Here is a 24,866-nt window from a genome sequence, read left to right on the forward strand (position 1 = left end):
ATTGTTGCATAATTTCAAGAATGAGCTGGACATAGCACTTGGATCCAAAGGAATAAAAAAAATGGGGGTTAAAGCGGGAACAGGCTATTGAATTGGATGATTAGCCATGCTCCTAATGAATGGTATAGCAGGGTCAAAGGGCCAAATGGCTTACTCCTGTTTCTATTTTCCATATTTCAATGCATGGTGTTAAATATGGTGGAATCAACCGTAAACATCCCAATTCTGATCTTATGATGGATGAAAGGTCATTGATGACACAGCTGAAGATGGTCAAGCCCAGGACGCTCCCTTGAGAAACTCTTGAACATGAAATGACTTACCTCCAAAAATAACAACCATCTTCCACTGTGCTTGGTGTGATTCTAACCAATGGAGCATTTTCTCTGTGAAGCCAATTGACTCCAGGTTTGCTAAGGTTCATTGATGCTTTTTGAATAGTTGGTTAACAGAAATATTCAGTGCAAAGACCCATTAAAGTTAATTGTCAATTGCATTTGTAAACAGTGGTTAAAAAATCCAACCTAACATATTTTGTTAAATTCTGTTCAACACAGATGACTTTTGAAAACATGAACACACTGGAAATCTAATTCGTACAAAACACTGTCAATGACTTTGATTTTCCTGTATTCTATAGCAGAAGTTACAGAGTAAGAAGGACAATGTTAATTTAAAAATACATCAGTTTGCTGCCAAACAAGAAATGATAAATTGAAAATATTGAATTCTATCTTGCTTTGCAGTGAAGATACCATGTTACAGGAATGGGGAGGGATCCAGTGAGGCACAAAATAAAGGGGCAGTAAGTATGTGTATAAATTTATTAAAGTGTGCATATGCTCTTCTGTCCACTTATTTTGTTTCCCTTGATATTCTCTTGCAAATAGTTGACATTCAATTGCTTTACCTGATGGTGAGAGAGCTGTATGAGACCAATGGATGACGCATGACAATTAAATTTGATTGACAGAGGGCTTGTACTGGCAATGAAGAAATGAAAACATGAAGAAATGCATGAAGATCAAGGAAAAAAAGTACAGTGAAATGCACAGACTTTACTCCTCCTGGAATCAAGAACCTGTGATCAATCTTTGAATAGGTAAGAGCAGAGACAATGACAACACAAAAAAGAAGTTACATGATTCAAATACATGCTGCCTTTCAAAACGCAATTATCATTGTGTAAAAATTGATTGACAATGCAACTGTTGGTTTGCCCGCTGAGCTGATTGGTTTGGATGCAGATGTTTTGTCACCTTCCTAGGTAGCATCACCAGTGCACCTTCCGATGAAGTGTTTTTGTACTATTCCACTCAATATTTATCTGACCCGGTCTGTTATGGTGGGTTGTATCATTTCCGGTCTTGCTCCGCAGTGGCAGGTATAGAGGATCCATTTCTACATGCCTGTTGATAGCGTTCCAGATTGAGGCCTCCAGAAATTTCTGTGTGTGTCTTTGGTTAAGCTTGACCCAAGATGGTTCTATTATCCCAGTCAAATTGACAGCCCTCCTTGGCAGAGTGTATGGAGATGAGTGAGAATTGGTCATGTTGTTTTACTGCCAGTTGGTGCTCATGTATTCCGGTATCTAGTCTCCTTCCAGTTTGTCCTATGTGGTGTTTGTGGCAGTCACTTAATGGAATTTTATATATTATGTTGATTCTGTATGTTACGGGTATGGAGTCTTTCATCCTTGACAACAGTTGGCATAGCGTGGCTGTAGGTTTGTGTGCTACCATGATCCTAAGTGGTCTTTGAAATCTTATCATTTCCAAGATGTTCTTAATATAAGGTAGAGTGACCAGTGTATTCGGTTGTACTGTGTCTTCATGACATTATCTGTTCTGGAGGTATCGGTAGACGAAGTTGATTGGGTATTCATTGTTTGCAAAAACGTTGTGGAGGTGTTCTTCATTTTTCACGTAGTTCCAAGGGAGCTGCAGTGAGATATTGCTCATTTGAATAGTGTTCTGATATAGCTCTGTTTGTGGGCATTGGGATGGTCTGTGTGGGTTGCCTTCCTGTATACCTTGGTTTGGAATTGACCATTAGTCATTCTTTCCACCATTATGTGCAGAAATGGGAGTTGGTTGTTGTTTTCCTCTTCTCTGGCAACTGTAATAACAGAAAATGTTGTTGATAAGTCAGTGTATTTCCTTTAACCTAGTGTTATTGATGATGATGAAACTTGATGCCACATCATGAGTTTGAGTTCTTACAGACCAGTAAAAGAGAAGGCAAAGTCAAGAGTTATAGTTCCAAGTGACATTATCTATTAAGGTAAACATAAAGTCATCATAGGGCTGCTCTCTCATTAGAAAGAGAGAGGGAGAGACATATACATGACTAGTGGTTTAACCTGAGAGTCACCACACCTTGAACAAGGGGAGAAGTTGAGAAGGAGAGTTCTTCATGATCCTCAACTGGTGCAGGAATTGAACCCATGCTGTTGGTATTACTCTGCATCATAAGTTGGCTATTCAACCAACTGATTTGACCAACCCCCACAATTTTTATGCATTAATACTAAATAGTGCTGCACATGGTAATTGTCGATATACCAGACTCTGATATATCGTCACATTAGGTATTGAGTAATCTATTTTCTTTGAGTGTTCATGTTCATGTATTCTCTTTGTTTTGTACTAGTCTTTCTAATTCCTCTCTTGTGGCATTCATAATCAGTTAGCTTAGTTGGTTGGACAGCTGTTTGTGATGTAGCATGATACCAACAGTAATGGTTCAATTTCCAGCTGAGGTTACCATGAAGGATACTTTTCAACCTTTCCCCTCACAGAAGGCACGGTGACCCCTAAGTTATGCCATCACCAGTCATCTCTAATGGGAAAATAGACCTATGGCCGAGTAGGACTTTACCTTTACAGTTTCCCTTATCTCTCCCATCCCTGTTCAGATCTTTGAATTGATGCACCCAAATCAATTGGTGGTAAGAAAAATCTATAACAAGGTATTGTAACACATGAAGTAAAGTTGCTGATTTTGTTTATTCTCTGCTATTTTCTGTGGTTTTTTTTCTTTTTCCAATTGCTTTTCTTCAAACCTGTACTTAAAGAATTAACTTAATTTGCTGTTGGTAATGCTTTCGCTATATTAACTCACTGTTATGAGTCTTATCTGTCTTTCCCAGGCTACTATTCAGTTTAAAACTAACCTTTCTTCGGCCCTTCCCTTAGGGGATCAAATCTGTTTTCGGTGTTTGATAATCAGCATTTTTGTTTTGGGTATTCAGTTTGGAATCCCCCATTTAACTGCTAGCTGGCTTTTATTGTTTTCAATGTATTTTTAACTGTTTGTTTGACCTGTTAATGGTAGTAAAAGGCTATTTAAGATTTGCAGTGCTCTGGTTGTTTCTCTGAAGGAGTTTCAATTCAGCGATGCTTCCTTCATAGCTGCTGTTCAGCTCAATGTCTTTTTTTTTCTGAGTGCTGGCTTGTCTTAAAGTTGTATTGACAATTTGTTGAATTTTTTTTCAGTCTTTCTCTTCTCTAGATAATCTCAGGTGTGTTTTTTTATCTTCACTGCTACCACAATTTTCTAGGTAGTGAAATCCCATTCCACCACCTTTTATTATGCAGTTTGATGCCATGGCAATGAGTTTGGGTTCAAGACAGACTGTCGAGGAGAAAGCAAAGTCAAGGACTGTCTTCACACTTGGTTTTCAATATAACATTATTCATTATACACTAAATACTAAACATCACTGTACACTGAAATCATCAATATACCAGGCTGTGATTTATAGAATATTGGGTAATGACTAATGAGTTCTTTGAGTATTCATGTCCAGTAGCTTTCTGTATTTCTTCCAGAGGGTTTTATTCTATTGTCTCTTCCAGAGTGTTCCTTCGAATCTGTTCTAATCCCACCCACACTATGGTATTTATATCAGTGATCTGAGGCTCTGTGACATTATCACAAGATTGCTCCAAGGTTTTCTATGCCCTTGCACAAAATAATTTAACTTCAGTTTATTAAACAAATTTTGAGTTATCGATACATCATTGCAGGAGTTCCTCAGGAGAATGTCCTAGGCCTGAACATCTTCAGCTGCTTCTTCAATGACCTTCCCTCCATCATAAAGTCAGAACTGGGATATTTGTAGATGATTGCATGATGTTCAACATCATTCATCAAAACATAGACCATGAAACTAACTAGTTCACTGAAGTTGTGTAAGAAAGGAAATCTACCATCTAAATCCAGGCAGGCTTCTATCTGAATCCAGGACCACAGCATTGTCGTTAACTTTTAACTGCCTTCTTAAATAGCCTAGTAAATGATTAAGATGTCAAGAATTTGGTTCATCATCATCTTCTCAAGAGCAATTAGAGATGAACAATTAGCAATGTCCTACACATCAACATCCGATGAATTCATAAACTAAAAAGTCCTTTATAAGTGTGCACGACAATTGCTGGCAATTCAATGCATTAGCAACCATAGCACGTTGAAGATTTGCATAAGAATGCCGAGAAATTACTTGGGAATTCTCTTCAATCTATCTCTAAAATATCAGTTGACATCTTGAAAAGCCCGTAAGGTTTCCCCTTTTTTGTACAAAAGGATCACCAAGAAAATTTTCAACAAAGGTGTTAGATCAAAGGAGAATGCTGCTTACTTCTTATTCCTTCACATAGCTTTTTTTTTCATCAATTCGCAATATATCTAAAAATCCTTCCCCAAGGAGTTATCAGGAACAAGTTTAATATTGAGCACTTCCTATAATAATTTTAGCATATTATACAGTAGATCACAGAAGTTGCGAAAGGGAATCATCACTGGTTAACTTTGCAGAATAATTTTTAATTTAAGAAGTGTTAGAAAAAAATCACCAAGTCTGGCAGCATCCATAGAGAAAGAAACAGGTTAGTGTTTCAAGTCTAATATGCCTTATTCAGAAGTGAAGAGGGGTAAAAATGTGATGATTTCATGTTGTTAATAAATGGGGGAGATGGTCAGGTAAAAGAAAGGGAAAGTCAGTATAGGTGAAAAACTAAGAGTGATTAAATTTCAAAGATGTTATAGAACAAAGTCTGAAGGAAGTGCAAAGAATTGATGTAAATAAACTGAGCAGTGGTACAAAATAGCAAATTGAATGAAAAAGTATACAACTCTGCAAAGATTCATTGGAAGTCAGAAGTTTGGAAAGAATAAAAACGGCAGCAAAGAATAATAAACTATATCTAGTCAGGCCCACCTACGATTCCAGAGCCACAGCAATGTGGTTAACTATTAATTGATTTCTTAAATGGCCTAGCAAACTACTGAGCTGCCAGGACTAGACCAATAAGAATAAAAAGGACGAGTGCAAGAAAAAGCTAATTAGAAATATAAAAACAGACACTAAGAATTTCTGCAGACATCTACAAGGAAATATAGAGTATGTAAAGTGAGGGGTGGTCATCTAGAGAGTGAATTTGGGGAATTAATAATAGAAAATATGGAAATGGCAGATGAATGAGCAGATATCTTGTATTTGTATTCAATAGATAGCATAGAAATAAGATTTAAGAAACAACTGTGATTCAAAAGCTGAAAGAGCGTGAGGGTATCAAACAATTATAAACTAAGGGAAACAAACCAAGCTAAGGGAACTTAGAAAATTACTAGCACCGAAAGATGTTAAGTCCTCCACAGAGGCCAGTATCCTGCCACCAAATCACCTTTTTTTCACACATGGAGAGTTCTTGACACTGATCTAGCTTCCTCAGAGCGAGCTGTCAGAGTGAACAGAAACTCTGACATCCTGTTTATATCGGTCAGCCAAGGCTCTGCAATGGACTAGATTAACAGCCCCAATTAGAGAACTCATTCTATTATTCCACCTAGCTGACCTTGTTACAATCAATACATCCTCCACTCCTAATGGACTTTATTCTAGGATCATAATGAAATAGCAGCTGCATTAGCTTTAATTTTCCAAAAGTAGTGAGATTCTGGAAAGGTCCCATGGTCTATTTGTACCTATTATTAAGGAGGTAATAATGTGCACTGAGAAAATCTCAACACAATCAGACACAATTGACATGATTATACAAGGTAAATCATGTTTGTATCATTTTAATAATTTTTCTAAGGAAGTAACAAGCAACATGGATCAATGAGAACCTGTGGATGTGGTGTACTTAAGATTTCCAGAAGGCATTTATCAAGGTGACACACACATGTTAATACACAACATATGGGTTTATAATGAGGGAAGACTTGTCCAACAGATGATCTGTGGGTGTCAATGTGGCCAAGCTAGGGGTCCTATATGCCCTGCAAAGTCATTTTTGAAAATAGAGTTAAGTGTAACTGGAAGACTGTGCAAAGAGCTGCCCCTCCAGCCAAAGGCCATTTCTTTCCTGCATATCAGCAGCAAATGCAGGATGGAAGCAATCTTTGATTGGTGGAGTAGTGCAAATCACATGGTTTTACACAGTCTGAGGCCTACAGCCATGGCAGTGAATCTGCAGGATGGACAAAATGAGGATTTTAGGGTCACAATAGTTTGGAAGGAGATGAAAGGAGAATTAGCTTGCTGTTTTGGGGATGGCAATAATAGTTGGATTATTATCTGTGGGACTGGGGCTGGGGTAATGATGTGAGTCAAGTCACCGCCACTATGAATGGACAGAGGTAACAGTCATATGGTAACAGAATAGTCTGGGACAGATGACATGTTAGACTTGGCATTACTACCTTCATAGCCATCTTGTACTACTCCTCAGAGGTATTAATCAGCAAACATCTTGGCTGTGTGAGAGTGAATGCTGATGGATGTGAAAGAATAGTTTGGATGAATTGAATGGGTGGGAGTGCATAGGGTAGATGGGGGTGAATGGGTGTATGTTTGGGACAGAATTTTGGGTGGAGCATGGGTGAATGGGTGAGGGTGTTGAAAAATTACAGCTTGACTGGGTAGGCATGAGTGATTGGATGCATTGGCGAATGTGGGTGAATGGGTGCAGGATAGGTACTGGTTAAGAGGTGCTTATATGGCTATGGGTGTTTAATAGCCATCAGTGAATGAATGTGTTTGGTTGTAGGTAGGTGGGTGGGTATGTTAATTTGTCTGTATGAATGTGTATGTACGCAGTTAAATGGCTGTGTGGGGACATGAATGGTTGTATGGAAGAATGGGTATGTGGGCAAACAATTGTGTGGGTGCACAGGTGGGCATGAGTGAATGGGAATGCAAGATGGGTACTAGTGAATGTGTGGGTGTGAGTGAATGGGTGTGCAAACGAGTGTAGATGAATGGGGGGGTATTGATGATTAGATGGGGACGTGAATGAAATGGAACCAGACACACACTCACCGTTTCCCTTCTCCTACTTCCTCCAGAAATCATGTTTCAATAAAATAATTGATGTCATGGATATTAGCCCCGTCATTTTATGTGTCCCACAGATGTGTCATATTCGTATGGAGATTTTATAGGGCCACAGGCTCAAGTGCAAATTCTGGTCATAGAGTCATAGAGCCACAGCAAAGAGATACATCGGTCCAACTCATCCATGCCAAGCAGATAACCCAACCTAATCTAGTCCCACTTGCTAGCACCCGGCCATATCCCTCTAAACCCTTCCTATTCATATACCCATTCGAATGCCTTGATGCAACTTCCTCTGGCAGCTCAATTCATACATGCACCACCCTCTGTGTGAAAGAGTTGCCCCTTAGGTCTCTTTTATATCTTTCCCCTCTCACCCTAAATCTATGCCCTCTAGTTCTAGAAGAGTATAAAAGTAGTCGGGGTATATTTAAGAGGGAAATCAGGAGGGCAAAAAGGGGACATGAGATAGCTTTGGCAAATAGAGTTAAGGAGAATTCAAAGGGTTTTTACAAATACATTAAGGACAAAAGGGTAACTAGGGAGGGAATAAGGTCCCTCAAAGATCAGCAAAGTGGCCTTTGTGTGGAGCTGCAGGAGATGGGGGAGATACTAAACAAATATTTTGCATCAGTGTTTAATGTGGAAAAAGACATGGAAGGTATAGATTGTAAGGAAATAGATGGTGACATCTTGAAAAATGCCCATATTACAGAGGATGAAGTGCTGGATGTCTTGAAATGTGTAAAAGTGGATAAATCCCTAGAACTCTATGGGAAGCTAGGGAAGTGATTGCTGAACTCCTGGCTGAGATATTTGTATCATTGATAGTCACAGGTGAGGTGCCGGAAGACTGGAGATTGGCTAACGTGGTTCCACAGTTTAAGAAGGGTGGTAAGGACAAGCCAGGGAACTATAGACCAGTGAGCCTGACGTCAGTGGTGGACAAGTTATTGGAGGGAATCCTGAGGGACAGGATGTACACGTATTTGGAAAGGCAAGAACTGATTAGGGATAGTCAACATGGCTTTGTTCATGGGAAATCATGTCTCACAAACTTGATTGAGTTTTTTGAAGAAGTTTCAAAGAGGATTGATGAGGGTAGAGCAGTGGACATCAACTATTTGGGCTTCAGTAAGGCATTCAACAAGGTTCCCCATGGGAGACTGGTTAGCGAGGTTAGATCTCATGGAATACAGGGAGAACTAGCCATTTGGATACAGAACTGGCTCAAAGGAAGAAGACAGAGGGTGTTGGTGGTGGAGGGTTGTTTTTCAGACTGGAGGCCAAATGACCAGTGGAGTGTTACAGGGATCGCTGCTGGGTCCACTATTTTTTGTCATATATATAAATGATTTGGATGTGAGCATAAGAGGTATAGTTAGTAAGTTTGCAGGTGACACCAAAATTGGAGGAGTAGTGGACAGCGAAGAAGGCTACCTCAGATTACAACAGGACCTTGATCAGACAGGCCAATGGACTGAGAAGTGAGAGCTGGAGTTTAATTTTAATAAATGTGAGGTCCTGTATTTTGGGAAAGCAAATTTTAGCAGGACGTATACACTTAATGGTAAGGTCCTGGGAAGTTTTGCTGAACAAAGAGACCTTGGAGTGCAGGTTCATAACTCCTTGAAAGTGGAGTTACAGGTAGATAGGATAGTGAAGAAGGTGTTTGGTATGCTTTCCTTTATTGGTCAGAGTATTGCGGCTGTACAGGACATTGTTTATGCCATTGGTGGAATATTGTGTGCAAATCTGATCTCCTTCCTATCAGATGTTGTGAAACTTGAAAGGGTTCAAAAAAGATTTACAAGGACGTTGCCAGGGTTGGAGGATTTGAGCTATAGGGAGAGGTTGAATAGGATTGGGGCTGTTTTCCCTGGAGCGTTGGAGGCTGAGGGATGACCATATTGAGGTTTATACAATCATGAGGGGCATGGATCGGATAAATAGACCAAGTCTCTTCCCTGAGATGGGGGAATCCAGAAACAAAGGGTTTAGGTTTAGGGTGAGAGGGGAAAGCTATAAAAGAGACCTAAGGGGCAACTTTTGCACACAGAGGGTGGTAAGTGTATGGAGCTGCCAGAGGAAGTGGTGGAGGCTAGTATGATTGCAACATTGAAAGGCATCTGGATAGGTACATGAATTGGAGGGATATGGGCTGCTTGCTAGCAGGTGGGACTAGATTAGGTTGGGATATCTGGTTGGCATGGTTGAGTTGGACCAAAGGGTCTGTTTCCGTGCTGTACATCTCCATGACTCAATGGCTATATTTAATTTAAACAGCACATACAATAACACATTCATGGTTTAGTTTCAGTCTGATTAGAATCATAGTTCTAAATTAAAACATTGGACTAAATGAAGTTAACAGATTCTTGTGAATGGTGTACCTTGACTGAAATATTTTACTACATACTTCAGTGGCTGCTGGCCCAGTCAGTTAGTATGTGCAAGGGTTTCTGAACTACACTCCCAGTGCAAAGTTTTCTTCACATACTGATGGTCCCGATGGGTGTGTGGCACTTATGTGCAGATTCAAAGAGGCAAGCATCACTTTATTGCCACCTAGCAGCATCAGTCTGGCCGTTTGTTAGGAATTTGTAATCCTTGGAACTGATATGACCACTCCCTATCTACTCGCTGCAGATTGAAAACCTTTGGCATATCCAAGCACAGACAACAAGTGGCTTTATGGTTCAGCAATGCCCCTGCAGCAGGTTCTTCCCTATCCAGCTGCAAACAGCCATCGGTCCTTGATCCACATGATAATAGGGAAAGGCTCTCCTACTTAGCCAAAGTAGCCTGCATAGACCTTGTAATGGTCGTGAACAACTCCTATGTTCTACAAGTATGGGAGGCATGGTGCAGTTACTGCCAAATCACACTACATGTGCATTAAGCAAGTATGCGAGTGGAGAGGATAAGAGTTCGTGTTGTGGGCCTCACTGTCAGATGGAACATGTGGGATCAATTGTGGGAGCCACTTCATGCTGTGAACATTGTGCAACTTGCAGGACAATTGACCCACACACTTTTCAAATCCAGCAATTACATTAACACTACAGTTCTGGCTGCCTGTTCCAGGTCAGTGGTGAATTGCACAAAGTCATTGGCTCCTCTGAGTAGAACCCCCTGAGGCATCTGTCAGTGAAAGATTGAGAGGCGTCACACATGTACCAAGTGGAGAACTAGAACAATGTGGATGCACAGAATTTCAATGAAACGTTTAATTCTAACTGACTTTGAGTTGCCTCCCAGTCCACCGAGACACAAATCTTCTTTGAGGAACTGACTTGTCTGGGGGGAGGGAGGTGAAGAATAGAATCCCTTGACATCCTCAGCCATTCCTGATATTTGTAGGTCAGCGGTCTGCCTGAGGTGCATTTAATTATGCATGCATGTTCAGCATCTCGCTGACCATGCTGAATGACCACCCTTCTCCTAGAACCTCTTTTTGATATTCAGGTTGCTCTTTGTGAATCCTTGGACCACTCTTCATCAGTCTACCTCCAGTTGCACCACAGCTAACAGAAGCACTGATGCATTTGACCCATCTTGTCTGCCTGAAGTGAACTGTAAATGTAAGGCAACTAAAGGTCCAGTCAGCACATTGTCTTTAATGCCCTCTCTCCCATTCCTCCCTGAGCACTTCAATGAATATATTAATATACAAATTAGGATCAGAAGCAAGCCACTCATCCTCCACCATTCAATAAGATCATGCTTGATCTGTTTGTGTTACAAATTCTACATTCTCATCTATCCTCAACAACGTTTGACAGTCTTGCCGAGCAAGATTCTATCACATCTGCCTTAAAACCATTCAATGATCCCCTCCCCACCTTCCACATGCTTCTTGAAGCAGAGTTCCACAGTCTCATAATCCTCTGGCAGAAAAACATTCTGCTCATTTCTGTCCTAAAATGGGAGTCCCCTAATTTTAAAAGCAATACTCACAAGTTCTGGATTAATCCATTAGAGAAACTATCCTTTCCACATCTACCTTTTCAATATCTTTCAGGATCTTGAATACTAAACCCAAGTCACCCCAACTCTCTAAACTCCAGTGGAAGCAAGCCCAGCCTATCCAACCTATTCTCTTAAGTCAATCCATTCATTTCAGTCAGCAATCTAGTAAGCCTCCATGAACTGCCTCCAATATTTAGACATCTTTCCTTAAATAAGGAGATCAAAAATGCATAGTATTTGAGATGTGGTCTCACCAATGCCCAACAGAACAGAAGCATAATATGCCAAATTTTACATTCAATTCTTATCATAACAAAGGGCAACATTTTATTAACTTTCTTAATTACTTGCATTACTTTCATTCTAATATTTTGTGAATTATGTAGCTAGATCCCTCTGAACTTCAAAATTTTGAAGTCATTCTCCATTTAGATAAGCTACATTTTACAATTCTTCCTGCCAAAGCTTTGCATTTCCCATATTATACTCCATCAGCTAAGTTGTTGCTCATTCAGTTAACCTGTTATATCCATCTGCAATCTCATTATATTGTCTTCATCAAATGTTTTCTAACCCACCTTTGCTTATCTGTAAATTTAGCTACCATACCCTAGCTACATTCAACTAAGTTATTGACATTAATTGTGAAAAGCTGAGGCCCTAGCACACACCTCTCTGAGATTACACTTATCATATCTTGCCAATCACAAAAAGATCCATTTATGCATGCTGTCTCTTTTCTGCCACTCTGTCAATCTTCTATCCATGTTAATCTGTTAACCCCTACATCATAAGCACCTACTTTGTAAATAACCTTTTACATGGCAATTGTTAAATACTTTCTAGAAATCCAAGTACAGTGTGTCTACAGGCTTCCCTTTATCTGCAGCACCTTCCACTCCTTCAAAAACCTCAATACAATGATTAAACTTAATTTTCATTTCATATACCCATGCTGAATCTTCCTGATCTTGTTGAATTTTTCTAAATACTGAGCTATGACTAATGGGGAGCCTTATACTTTGCATCAGCCATTATCTCTAACCAATTCATCATGGACCACCCTATTCTCATGTTTTACTCCAGAGAATTATTTGCAGTGTCACCACAGAACTGAAACCTTCATCCTTCCTCTGTTCCTCAATCATCTTTGACCTTCCCTCCTTTACTGTCAACCCTCATTCCATCAGCCTTCTATGACCCAACCTACCTACAATTACCTTTGACCACCAACAGCCACTTTCGAGGGTTTTCCAATGCCATGCTAAGGAAATCCCTAGCATATTAGGACTGTTCTCCTTTACCTTTAACTTTAATCCATCATTCTTGACTTTCTTGCCAACAGACTCAACCTGCTCTGTACCCTCTATTTCTCTCATCTCTCAGGATCGTCCATTCCTTGCCTAAACCTTGATCTCGTCATGTTTGTGCTGGACCTACTGTCTGCAATTATTTATATTTATTGCATATAAGTTCCAGCTTCCTCCCTCTGTCCGAAATAAGCCTTCGTAAGCTTGCTTACTCCCTCCCTCGCTCATTGGTCAGCCGTGCCCCATTCCCCTTTCACAGCTATTCCCTCCCTCTTCCAGTTAGCCACATGCTTTTCCACTTGCACAGCCACCGCCTGATTTCTTTGCATTGTTGTCTCTTCAATCATGGTTCAACAAGGCTCATCATGCAAAGCAAGCAGTTTCTAAGTTTCCTAAATTTACCATGAAGACTGCCTCATCTGCTGCATGTCACTTTTATCCAGGCATGAATCTAAAAGGCCAAGAGTGAATTTAAAAGCATGCTTTTCTCATTTCCTGCAGACTTAATTCCAGAGATACAATATAATATGGCATAGTTATGTTAATGAACATGCACGACTTGTTAATCTATTAAAAATAATTACATTGCTTGTTGTCAGATGAGAACAATTCACCTTGAATCCACTGGCAATGTCCATTCTGTTGTTGGAAAGCTGGCATTTGGCCTCCCACTTAATTGAGTGCCCACATCCATCTTGTTCACTATTCTATGGGGTTTTGCAAGATATAATTCCTAGTTTTGGCTGATGAAATCATATTTATTCAGTAAAATTTAGTGATTAGATAAGTATTAGTTACTTAGAAAATAAGGGAAATATTGTTAGAGATGTCTTTTCATACAATTAAGGATCTCTTGAGTAATTGACCTAATAGATGCACCAATGACACGTTCATGAAATAACTTTTTAGGATATGAAAGTGAAATAAGATCTGAGTAATCCATTCTGTTATCCTGGATTAACCCTTCCTGCCAACTTCCCAGCGAAGCCAAGAAATTGCTGTTGCCACGTAACATTACAGCAGGAGGTAATTGTACAATATTTGCTTATGATTGAAAGAATCCGTGATTTTGCACAATTTTAGACCACAAAATTCCTGTCACAAAATTACAAAAGGACCTTTGAGCTGTTGGAATAATGTGGTGCACAGCCTTTCTGTCAGCTTTGCTCTGCATATAAATTTAGAGATTATTGTTTGAGAAACATGGAGCACACCAAATGAATGACTCCATACATTGCACATGTAATGTACTAAACTCTTGCCACATTAAACAGCATAAGCATTCAGCCAACTTTTCTTTTACATCAAGTATGAAATGGCCAAACAGCCAGGAATAAGACTTAAAATTTGATGAAACCAAGGAAGAGCTAAAGCAAAAGGGAAGACTCTTCAACACAATTTAATTAGAAAAATTGATCACTTTTAAAGGTATAGTGTAAAGCATACATGACATTATTTCACCAAGATGAACAATCTCAGCCTAAAACATCCTGTTCCTAAATAGATGAACAACTAAGTTAAAGGTGAGATAATTAGTAAAATAACTCGTTTGGTACATATAGTAGAAACCCAAAAAATTTGTTAAAAGGGCAAAGAGAGAGACCAAGGAGAAAGAATGACTAACCATAAAAAGCAAAATAATTTGAGAATCACAGCATGAAAAGAGAATGGGTGAACATCATAAAAGATGTTAATGGAAAACAACTGAATAACCACAAAATAATAATATGGTAAATGATTATTTTCACCAATTAATTACCAGTGAAAACATGAGCAAAATGACTCTTCCAAACTATGATATCTCTAAATAAAAGTGATACCTTTGTTGAAATTACATGGAAGTCCATGTTAAGTTAATTTGACTCTAAACAAAAAAAATCATAAGAGATAGCTGACATTTATTATAAAGTACAGTCAAGGATAATCAGGGAATCTGTGGACTCTGGGGCAGAAGTTTTTTTTTATTTTTTCACAAGGTGAGGGTATTGCTGGCTAGGCTAGCATTTATTGCCCATCCCAGAAGACAGATAAGAGTCACCCTCATTGCTGTGGGTCTTGAATCACATGTAGCCCAGACCAGGTAAGAAGGGCAGTTTCATTCCTTAAAGGACATTCATGAACCAGATGTTCTTTTCCCAGCAATCGACAATGGGTTCATGGTCATTATTAGACTCTTAATTCCAAATTTTCTATCAAATTCAAATTCCACCCTCCTCTGTGATGGGATTTGAACATAGAAAATAGGTGCAGGCGTGGATCATACAGCCCTTCAATCCTGCACCACCATTCAATATGATCATGGTGATTTCAGTATCCCACTCCTGCTTTCTCTCCATACCCCTTGATCCCTTTAGTGCAAAGGCCACATCTATCTCTCACTTAAATCTATCTAACAAACTGGCCTCAACAGCTCTCTGTGGTAGAGAACTCCACACGTTCACAACTCTCTGAGTGAAGAAATTCTTCCTCATCTCAGTCCTAAATGGCTTACCCATTATTTTTAGACTGTCACCTCTAGTTCTGGATTTTCCCAACATCAAGAATATTCTCCTCACATATAACCTGTCCAGTCCTATCAGAATTTTACATGTTCCTATGCAATCCCCCCTCATTATTCTAAAGTTCAGTGAGTACAAATCCAGTCAATCCAGTCTTTTTTCATATTTTCATCTCGGGAATCAGTCTGGTGAACTTTTACTGGACTCTCAATAACAAGAATGTCCCTCCTCAGACTAGGAGACCAAAACTACACATAACACTCAGGATGTGGCCTCACCAAAGCCCTTTATAACAACACTAAGAATACAGGTCCCCAGAATATTGCCAGAGTCTTACATCTTAAATTGGAGATCCTTTTCTTTCTAAAAAAAGGTATTGTGTACCTTAGTTCCAGATTCTCCCACAAGATGAAAAATCTTTTTAATATGTACCCTATCAAGACTCCTCAGAATCTTCTACTTTAATAAAATCAGCTCTCAAGTGTTAACATCATGAAGGGATGTAAATCATCTTCTTATAAACTCTAATGGGTAATGGCTCAAACTGCTCAATCTTTCCACATAAGGCAACTCTCCATCCCAGGGATCATTTTCTTAACTGTATCCAATGCTGGTGTATGTTAAGGAAGAAGACCAAACTACACACAGTACTCTATGTGGTCTCACCAATGTCTATACAACTGTAGCATGATTTCCCTACGTTTTCACTCCATCCTCCTCACAAGAAAGACAAATACACCCACTTGCCTTCCTTATTATTTGCTATGCATGCATACAAAGATCTTATGATTCATGTCCGTGGACCCAGAGATCCCCATTTACTGCAGAAGTTTTCAGTCTCTCTCTGTTTAACTTACATTCTTTTTTTTATTCCTCCTACCAAGAATGGACAACTTTACATTCTTCGACAATATACCATTAATGTTTGCCCATCTACCTCCTTTTGGATACTTATTGTGTCCTCAAGTATTGTTCAATTGTTTCATGTCTGATCATTGACCTATGTTCATTTTGCTTGATTGGTTAAACCTGAATAAGGACTCAGGACAAAGTAAGCTATGGAACTCACCTACATTCATGTTACAATTGAATGCTGGAAATAAACAATTCAACAAGAAGTTAAAGAATAGTCTGACAGTTAATATATCAAGGATAAAACACTTAGACAAATCTATTTATACCCTTCTTTGCAGATGGCAATACATCCCACTATCTCCGACTAGCAAGTCACCAACCAAAGTTATGACAGGTCAGAACTTTTGCATGAGCCTAACTATTATTAAGCTGCCATCACAATTCAATGAACTAATAGGAGCAAAAGCAAAACAAATGTCAAAACAACAAAGTAAAAGTATATTTCAACAAACAAGTACACCTAAGGGAACGATGATGTAACATTAGAGATAAAATTCATATTGAATGGCCAAGTCATGAACACAAACATGCATTGTCACTATTTGGACCATAGCAGATCAAGTAGCTGATCTGTACCAGTTCTTATTGGTTGGATGACAATTAAGTGGGATACAAGATATGTGATAAACCAGGATATTTGAAGACAATGATTATAAAAATTACTTCCTTTTCTGATAAGTGACTGTCATGTTGATCATCCGGCTCATCATGTTGACCATGCAAACCATAATCTTAAATTCATAGATCTCGTTGCCATAAACACATAGTGATTCAGGAACTCTTGTATCTCAAAGCCTATTTGTTTAGAGAAAGCGGATAAGTTGAGCTTTAATTAATCACTTGATGGGGAGTGTTGTCGAACAGAGAGACCCAGAGGTTTGGAGTTCTTTGACAGTTGTGTCACAGTTGGACAAGGTGGTTAAGAAGGCATTTAGCACACTTGTCTTCATTGCTCAGACCACTCAGTATAGGAACTGGGATGTCATGTAGCAGTTGTATAGGACATTGGTGAGGCAACTTTTGGAGTACTGTGTACAGTTATGGTCGCCATGTTATAGGAAAGATGTTTTAAATTGAAGATGATGCAGAAAAGATTTACAAGGATGGTATTAGGATTGGAGAGTTTGAGTGATAAGGAGAGGATGGATAGACTGGGACATTTTTTCCCTGGAGCTTAGGAGGTTGAAGGGTGACCTTATAGAGGTTTATAAAATCATAAGGGGCAAAGATAAGGTGAATAGCAAAGGTCTTTTCACTAGGGCAGAGGAGTTCAAAACTCAGGGGCCATATTTTTATAGTGAGAGGAGAAGGGTTTGAAAGGGACCTGAGGGGCAACATTTTTCACACACAGGGTGGTTCATGTGTGGAATGAACTGCCAAAGGATATAGTAGATGCAATATTTAAAAGATATTCCAACAGGAACATGAAAATGAAAGGTTTAGAGCTATATAGGACAAACTCAGGCAAATGGAACTAGTTTAATTGGGAAACTTGGGTCGGCATGGACAATTTTGACTGAAGGGTCTATTTCCATGTCATATGACTCTATGGTTCCATGTGTTGTTTAGGATGTTTTGATTTAAAATAAAATCTTTATTTTTACAACGGGAACCAGTAGAGCATTTTCCTTTATGTGTCCAACTGCAAATTTGAAGTTTGACCAAGTGATAATGAAGGAACAATAATATATTTTCAAGTGCCAAGATAATATAAAACATGGAAGGTAACTGGTACTTTCATGAATCTGATGCCCTTCTCCTTCTAGTTTATAGAAGTTGTAGGTTTGGAAGGTGCTACCAACAAAGCCTAGGTAAGTTGTTGCAGTTCATTTTGGAGATGGTATAGCCAGCAGTATCAATGAATCAGTGGGGAAATTAGTGACTTTTTAAGGAGATGGACTGGCCAGGGTGCTAGCCAGGGTAGAAATGAAAGAATAGGCAGGATGAACGTGTGGCTTGAGGGAAGGTGCAGGAGGGAAGGGTTCAGATTTGTGGGACATTGGGACCGGTTCTGGGGAAGGTAAGACTATTACAAATTGGATGGTCTACACCTGAACCAGACAGGAACTAATGCCCTTGGCTGTTGGGGAGGTTTTAAACTAATATGGCAGGGGACTGGGAACCAGTAGAGAAGACCACGAGACAGTGAAGTGAAAACTGGAGACTTGTAAGGATCATGAAGTTAGCATTACCAAGAGGAAAAGTAGGCAGAGAGCAGATGAATGCAAAAGAACTGGTGGCCTAAAGTGCATATGCTTTAATGTAAGGAATATAGTGTATAAGGCAGATGAACTTAGGGCTTGGATTGGTGCCTGGGAGTATGACGTTATTGCAATCACAGAGACTTGGTTGAAAGAAGAGCATGATTGGCCATTAAATGTTCCAGGATAGAAATGCTTCAGACAGGACAGGGAGGGAAGTAAAAGGGGGGGATGGAGTTGCTGATCAGGAATGATATCATGGCTGTGCTAAGGAAGAACACTACGGAGGGATTCAGTAGTGAGGTGTTATGGGTGGAGCTGAGAAATAAGAAGGGTGCAGTTACATTGATGGGGCTGTATTACAGGTCTCCCAACATGAGCATGAGGTAGAAGAACAAATAGGTAAATAGATTATGGAAAGATGTTGAGGCAACAGGGTGGTGGTGATGGGAGATTTTAATTTTCCCAACATTGACTGGGATACACTTAGTTTCAGAGGTCTGGATGGGGCAGAATTTGTAAGGAACATCCAGGAAAGTTTTCTAGAGCAGTATTTCAATAGTCCGAAAAGGGAAGGGGCCATATTGGACCTGGTGTTGTGGAATGAGCCAGGCCAGGTGGTAGAAGTTGCAGTGGGGTATTTCTTTGCGAATAGTGACCACAATTCTGTAAGATTTAGAATAATCGTAGACAAAGATGAGAGTGGTCCTAAGGGACAGTACTAAACTGGGCCAAGGCCAATTATATCAAAATTAGGCAGGACCTGGGAAATGTGGTTTGGACACAGTTATTTGAAGGAAAGTTCACATTTGATATGTGGGAGGCTTTCAAATATAGGTTGAAGATAGTGCAGGACAGGCGTGTCCCTTTGAAAACAAGGGATAGGAAAGGCAAGATTTGTGAACCGTGGATGACAGGAGAAATCGTGCAACTAGCCAAGAGGAAAAGGGAAGCGTACATAAGGTCCAGGCAGCTAAGAACAGAACAGACCTTGGAGGAATATCGGGAGAGTAGAAGCAATCTTAAGTGAGGAATCAAACAGGCTAAAAGGGGTCATGAAATAACTTTAGTGAGCAGAATTAAGATGAATCCCAAGGCCTTTTATTCTTATATAAAAAGCAAGAGGGTAACCAGAGAAAGGGTTGGTCCACTAAAGGATAAGGAAGGAAGGCTGTGTGTCAAACCTGAGAAACTGGGTGAGATTCTCAATTATTACTTTGCATCAGTGTTCACGGAGGTGATGAATGCTGAGATTAGAGAAAGAAGTTTGTTTACTCTGGATCACATTGACATATGAAGGGAAGATGTGTTGGGTCAGCTAAAGGATATTAAGGTGGACAAATCCCCAGGACTGGATGGGATCTATCCCAGGTTGCTGAGGGAGATGAGAGAGGAAATAGCTTGGGCCCTGACAGATATCTTTGTAGCATCCTTAAATACAGGTTGGGTGCCAAAGGACTGGAGGGTTGCTCATGTTGTCTCCCTGTACAAGAAAGGTAGTACAACAGGTAACTACAGAGCAGTGAGCCTGGCGTCAGTGGTGGGAAAGTTGTTGTTGATGATACTGAGATAAAATGTATTTATATTTGGAAAAAAATGGGCTTATCAGTGATAGGCAACATGATTTTGTGCAGAATAGAACGTGCCTTATCAACTTAATAGAGTTATTTGAGGAAGTGACCAAGTTGATAGATGAAGGAAGGGCTGTAGATGTCATATCATGGACTTTAGTAAGGCATTTGATAAGGTTTCCCGTGGTAAACCTAATGAAGTCACATGGTGTGCAGGATGTTTTAGCGAGGTGGATAAAGAACTGGTTGAGCAATAGGAGACAGAGAGTAGTAGTTGAAGGGAATTTCTCAAAATGGAGAAAGGTGACCAGTGGTGTTCCACAGGGATCAGTGCTAAGGTCACTGTTGTTTGTAATATACATCAATGATCTGGAAGAGAGCATTGTTGATCTGACCAGTAAGTTTACAGATGACACGAAGATTGGTGGAGTAGCAGAAAGCACAGGGGACTGTCAAAGAATACAGGAGAATATAGATAGACTGGAGAGTTGGGTGGAGAAGTGGCAGATGGAGTTCAGTCCAGGCAAATGTGAGGTGATGCATTTTGGGAAGTCTAATTGCAGAGCGAACTATACCGTAAACGGAAGAGCCTTGGGAAAAGTTGTTGAGCAGGGAGATTTGGGAGTTAGGTGGATAGAGTGGTCAAGAAGGCATTTGGTATGCTTGCCTTCATCGGACGGGGTGTTGAGTATAAGTGGTGGCATGTTACGTTAACATTGTACAAAACTTTGGTTCGGCTGCATTTAGAATACTGTGTACATTTCTGGTCATCACATTACCAAAAGAATGTGGACACTTTGGAGAGGATGCAGAGAATGTTTACGAGGATGTTGCCTGGTATGGAAGGTGCTCGCTATGAAGAGAGGTTGAGTAAGTTAAGATTGTTTTGATTAGAAAAAAGGAGATTGAGGGGGGACCAGATTGAGGTCTACAAAATCATGAAGGGTATAGACAGGGTAGATAGAGATAAGCTTTTTCCCAGGGTGAGGGATTCAATAACAAGAGGTCACGCGTTCAAGGTGAGTGGTGAAAAGTTTAAGGGGGATATAAGCGGCAAGTACTTTACACAGACGGCGGTAGGTGCCTGGAACACGTTGCCATCAGAGGTGGTGGAGGCAGGCCAGAAGTTTCATTTAAGGTGCATCTGGGCAGATGCATGAGTAAATAGGGAGCAGAGGGATACAGATGGTTAGGAATTAGGCGATAGGTTTAGTCAGGATTTGGATCAGCTCAGGCTTGGAGGGCTAAAGGGCCTGTTCCTGGGGTGTAAATTTTCTTTGTTCTTTGTTCTTTGGCTGCCATAGAGCAGGTTTCTTTGTCTTGGATGGTGTCAGATTATGCAGCTAACAGAATTTTCAAAGCCCACTAACGTGTGCAAATTTTCAGAGATTATTCCTGAAGCCTGCACATATGTGGTAAGCTTGGACAACACCTTTCAATAAAAAACTCAAACCTTAAGATCTGATCAAGTCTCACCAGATATGAAATACCCTTGGCAGACAATGTTAACAATAATCCAAAGAGATTTTACAAGTACATTAAGAGTAAGAGCGCAACGAGAGGGATAGTTAGGCCCCTTGAAAATCAAAGAAGTCATCTTCATGTTGAATTTCAGGAGATGAGAGAAATATTAAATGAATATTTCCATCTGTTTTTACGGGGAAGAAAGAAATGGAGGCTGGAGAACTCAGGAAAATAAATAGTGAAATTTTAAAAAGAGTTCACATTACAGAAGAGGAAGTACAGAGGTCTTTGAAAATATAAAGGTGATAGATCTCTGGGATCTGATCTAGTGTATACCAGGGGACATTAAGGGAAGTTAGGGAGGAGATTATGGGGCCCCTTGCAGAAATATTTTTGTCATCTGTAAATACGGGAGAGGAGCCGGATGACTGGAGAAGAGTCAATGTTGCGCCTTTGTTTAGAAGGGATATAAGGAGAAGCCTGGGAACTATCAATCTGTAAGTCTGATTTTAGTGTTGGGTATGTTGTTGGAGGTGATTCTGAAAGATACGATTTATATGCACTTGAAGAGGAATGGTTAGGGATAGTCAGCATCCCTTTATTGAAGCATGGAACCACTTTTCACTGTAGCTACTTCTCAAGATCCCCAGCAGTTTTTGACTGCCTTCTAATAAACTAAACCAAGCTAGAATAAACCCTGAACTTGGAGATCTGACCACTCCCCTTTCATTGTACAACAGTTTGAAAAAAAAACTAAAGGCCTCCTCTGCCATTTCGGCACCGCTGACTTTACAACCCCTCTTGAAAAAACAACCAAGGACAACATAATCATATTAAAGGGGCAGCATCGTCACAACTAACCAAGAAGATTGATGAGAGCAGAGAGGTGGACGTTGTTTACTTGGACTTTAGTAAAGCCTTCAACAAAGTTCCACATGATAGATTAATTCGTAAGTTTAGATCACCCGGGTTTCAGGATAAGCTTGGCAATTGGATGTAAGATTGATTTAACAGCAGGAGTCAGAGAAGCAAAAACAGAAATTACTGGAAAAGCTCAGCAAGTCTGGCAGCATCTGTGAAGAGAAATCAGAGTTAATGTTTTGGGTCGAGTGACCCTTCATCAGAACTGATTCTGAGGAAGGGTCACTCGACCCAAAACATTAACTCTGATTTCTCTCCATAGATGTTGCCAGACCTGCTGTGCTTTTTCAGCAATTTCTGTCTTGTTTCTGATTTACAGCATCCGCGCTTCCTTTGGTTTTTATTCAGTGGTGGTGGAGGGTTCTTTTTTGAATGGAAGCCTGTTACCAATGGTTTTCCACATGGATTGGGTCCACTTTTGTTTGTAATTTATATAAATGATTTAAGTAAGTTTGTGGATAACACCAAAATTGATGGTATTTTGGACAGTGAAGAAAGTTATCTAAGATTCCAAAGAGATCTTGATCAATTGGGTCAATGGGCTGAGGAGTAGCAGATGGAGTTTAATTTAGATAAATGGGAGGTATTGTATTTTGGTAAAATAAACAAGGGCTACATAATTCTTTGAAGTTTGCATGACATACAAACAGATGGTTGAGTATGCTTGTCTTCATTGCTCAAACCTTTGAGTATAGGTGTTGGGACGTCATAGGTGTTGAGGATAAGCAGGATGTTGGTGGGCCTCTTCTTGAGTACTGTGCCCAGATCATATCGTCCTGTTTAACAAAGAATATTATTAAGATGGAGAAGTTTCAGAAAAGATTTACCAGGATGTTGCTGGGAGTGGAGGGTTTGAGTTATAATGAGGGGCTGGGACTATTTTCACTGTAGTGTAGGAGATTGAGGCATGACCTTACAGAGGTTGATAGAATCATGAGCAGTATAGATAAGATGAATGGCAGGTGTCTTTTCCCTAGGGTTGAGGATTTCAAGACTAGGGAACATATTTTTAAGGTGAGAGGTGAAAGGTATTTAAGGTACATGAGGGGCAACCTTTTTTACACAAAGAGTGGATCATATGCAGAATGAACTTCCAGAGGAAGTGATGGATGAGGGTACACTTAAAACATTTCAAAGACATATGGATAGGTAAATGAATAAGAAATGTCTGGAGGGTTATGGGCTTTTTGCAGGCACGTGGGACTAGTTTATTTGGGATTACGGTCAGCATGGACTGCTTGGACCAAATTATGTTTCCATGCTGTATGACTGTATGACCATTGAATATTCACCTCTTAAGGTAGTCCCACATTCTTCCAGTGACTTTGATAATTCTGTGAGAAACTCTCATCTGCCCATTTTCTATTCTACATCGTTCCCCATTGGTCATCAACACATTCCCTCAACCTTTAAATAGATACCCAAAAACTCCAAGATTGGAAGAGTCCAGCTGCCACAATGCTTCTTATTTCAAACTGGAAAACAATGATAAATTAAACATCATCATAAAGTATCACTACGAATATAAATACCTCATCTTCCCTTCGAAGTAGCACTTAAGTATCTACAATACTATTTAAGATACGTATGAATCACTAATTACATATTTGTTCAGAATTGGTGGTCCTCTTGATTTTATACAAGTAGATTCAGAAATGGTCTTAAATTTAGAGAACAAAATGATCAATATTTCTTTGGCTACATTTGCTCTCTATTTTAATCAGCAACCAGTATTTATATAATAGTAAATCTATGTTTTTGTTATTCTTCTATTTTATTCAGTGTTTTTGGATGTTTCCCTGCAATATGGATATTTTATTGCTTAACTTAAAATTATCAATATTGTACAATCTTGACGGTTTTGGTTGCAACAGTAAATGTAAATATCTACTATTTTATTCTTTGACTTTTACTTCCTTCAGCTGAATAAACATACTTTATCTACTTTATCTTTGAAACAAAAATGATCGTAAATCCCTGACTAGATTTTCACCAGTGATCATTTTAATGTTATTACAAAATCAATATCCTATACTTGTCAAAATAACAGCTGAGAAGTTATTACATGACATATTAATGTAAGAATAATTCAAACATTGATATGACATTACTTTGTCTGCTACATTTGCAGTGTTAACCTTCTGTTAAAATTAAGTAACAACTAATATCATAATGAAGTAATAATTAAAGTAAACAACTCATATTTTATGAGCAGCTTTAACATAGTAAAATATTTCACAGGAAAACTATCTAACAATATTTGATACTGAACTACATAATGAGATATTATGGTCAGTGATTAAAAGCTTGGTTAAAGAAGTAGGTTCTAGGGTAACACACAAGAAGAGAAGTGAAGTGGCTTTCGGAGGAAATTCCAGGGCTAAGTGGCTTGGCAAATGAAGGCACAACTGCCATTGTTTGACTAAGAGTTGTTGAAGAGGCCAGAGTTGAGGCTATTTTGGAAATTGTAGGGCAGAGTTAGCAGAGACAACCTCACATTAAATAAAACCTATTTGTATACAATGTCTGAAGTAAAAACCATAACATAACAAAATAAGACAGTTTGGATATTTGGAAGAGCTGGTACAATGGAGGTCTTGTGGCCTCATTGCTATTACAGTTTCAGATTTCATTTCAACGATACACCCATGCCATAATTCAACAAATCTGAT

The 24,866-nt window shown here is 39.4% G+C and overlaps 1 protein-coding gene across 1 annotated transcript in view; it reads right to left on the reverse strand.

The window, feature by feature from the left end:
• Positions 1 to 750: 750 nt before the first annotated feature.
• Positions 751 to 24,866, reverse strand: part of LOC140482244 (uncharacterized) — a 53,679-nt gene continuing 29,563 nt past the window's right edge. Inside the window, exon 3 of the transcript XR_011961695.1 lies at positions 751 to 2,118. The gene's annotated coding sequence lies outside the window, so the exon portion shown is untranslated. The remainder of the gene's footprint in view (positions 2,119 to 24,866) is intronic.

This window comes from Chiloscyllium punctatum, chromosome 10 (genome assembly GCF_047496795.1).
Source record: "Chiloscyllium punctatum isolate Juve2018m chromosome 10, sChiPun1.3, whole genome shotgun sequence".
NCBI lineage: Eukaryota > Metazoa > Chordata > Chondrichthyes > Orectolobiformes > Hemiscylliidae > Chiloscyllium > Chiloscyllium punctatum.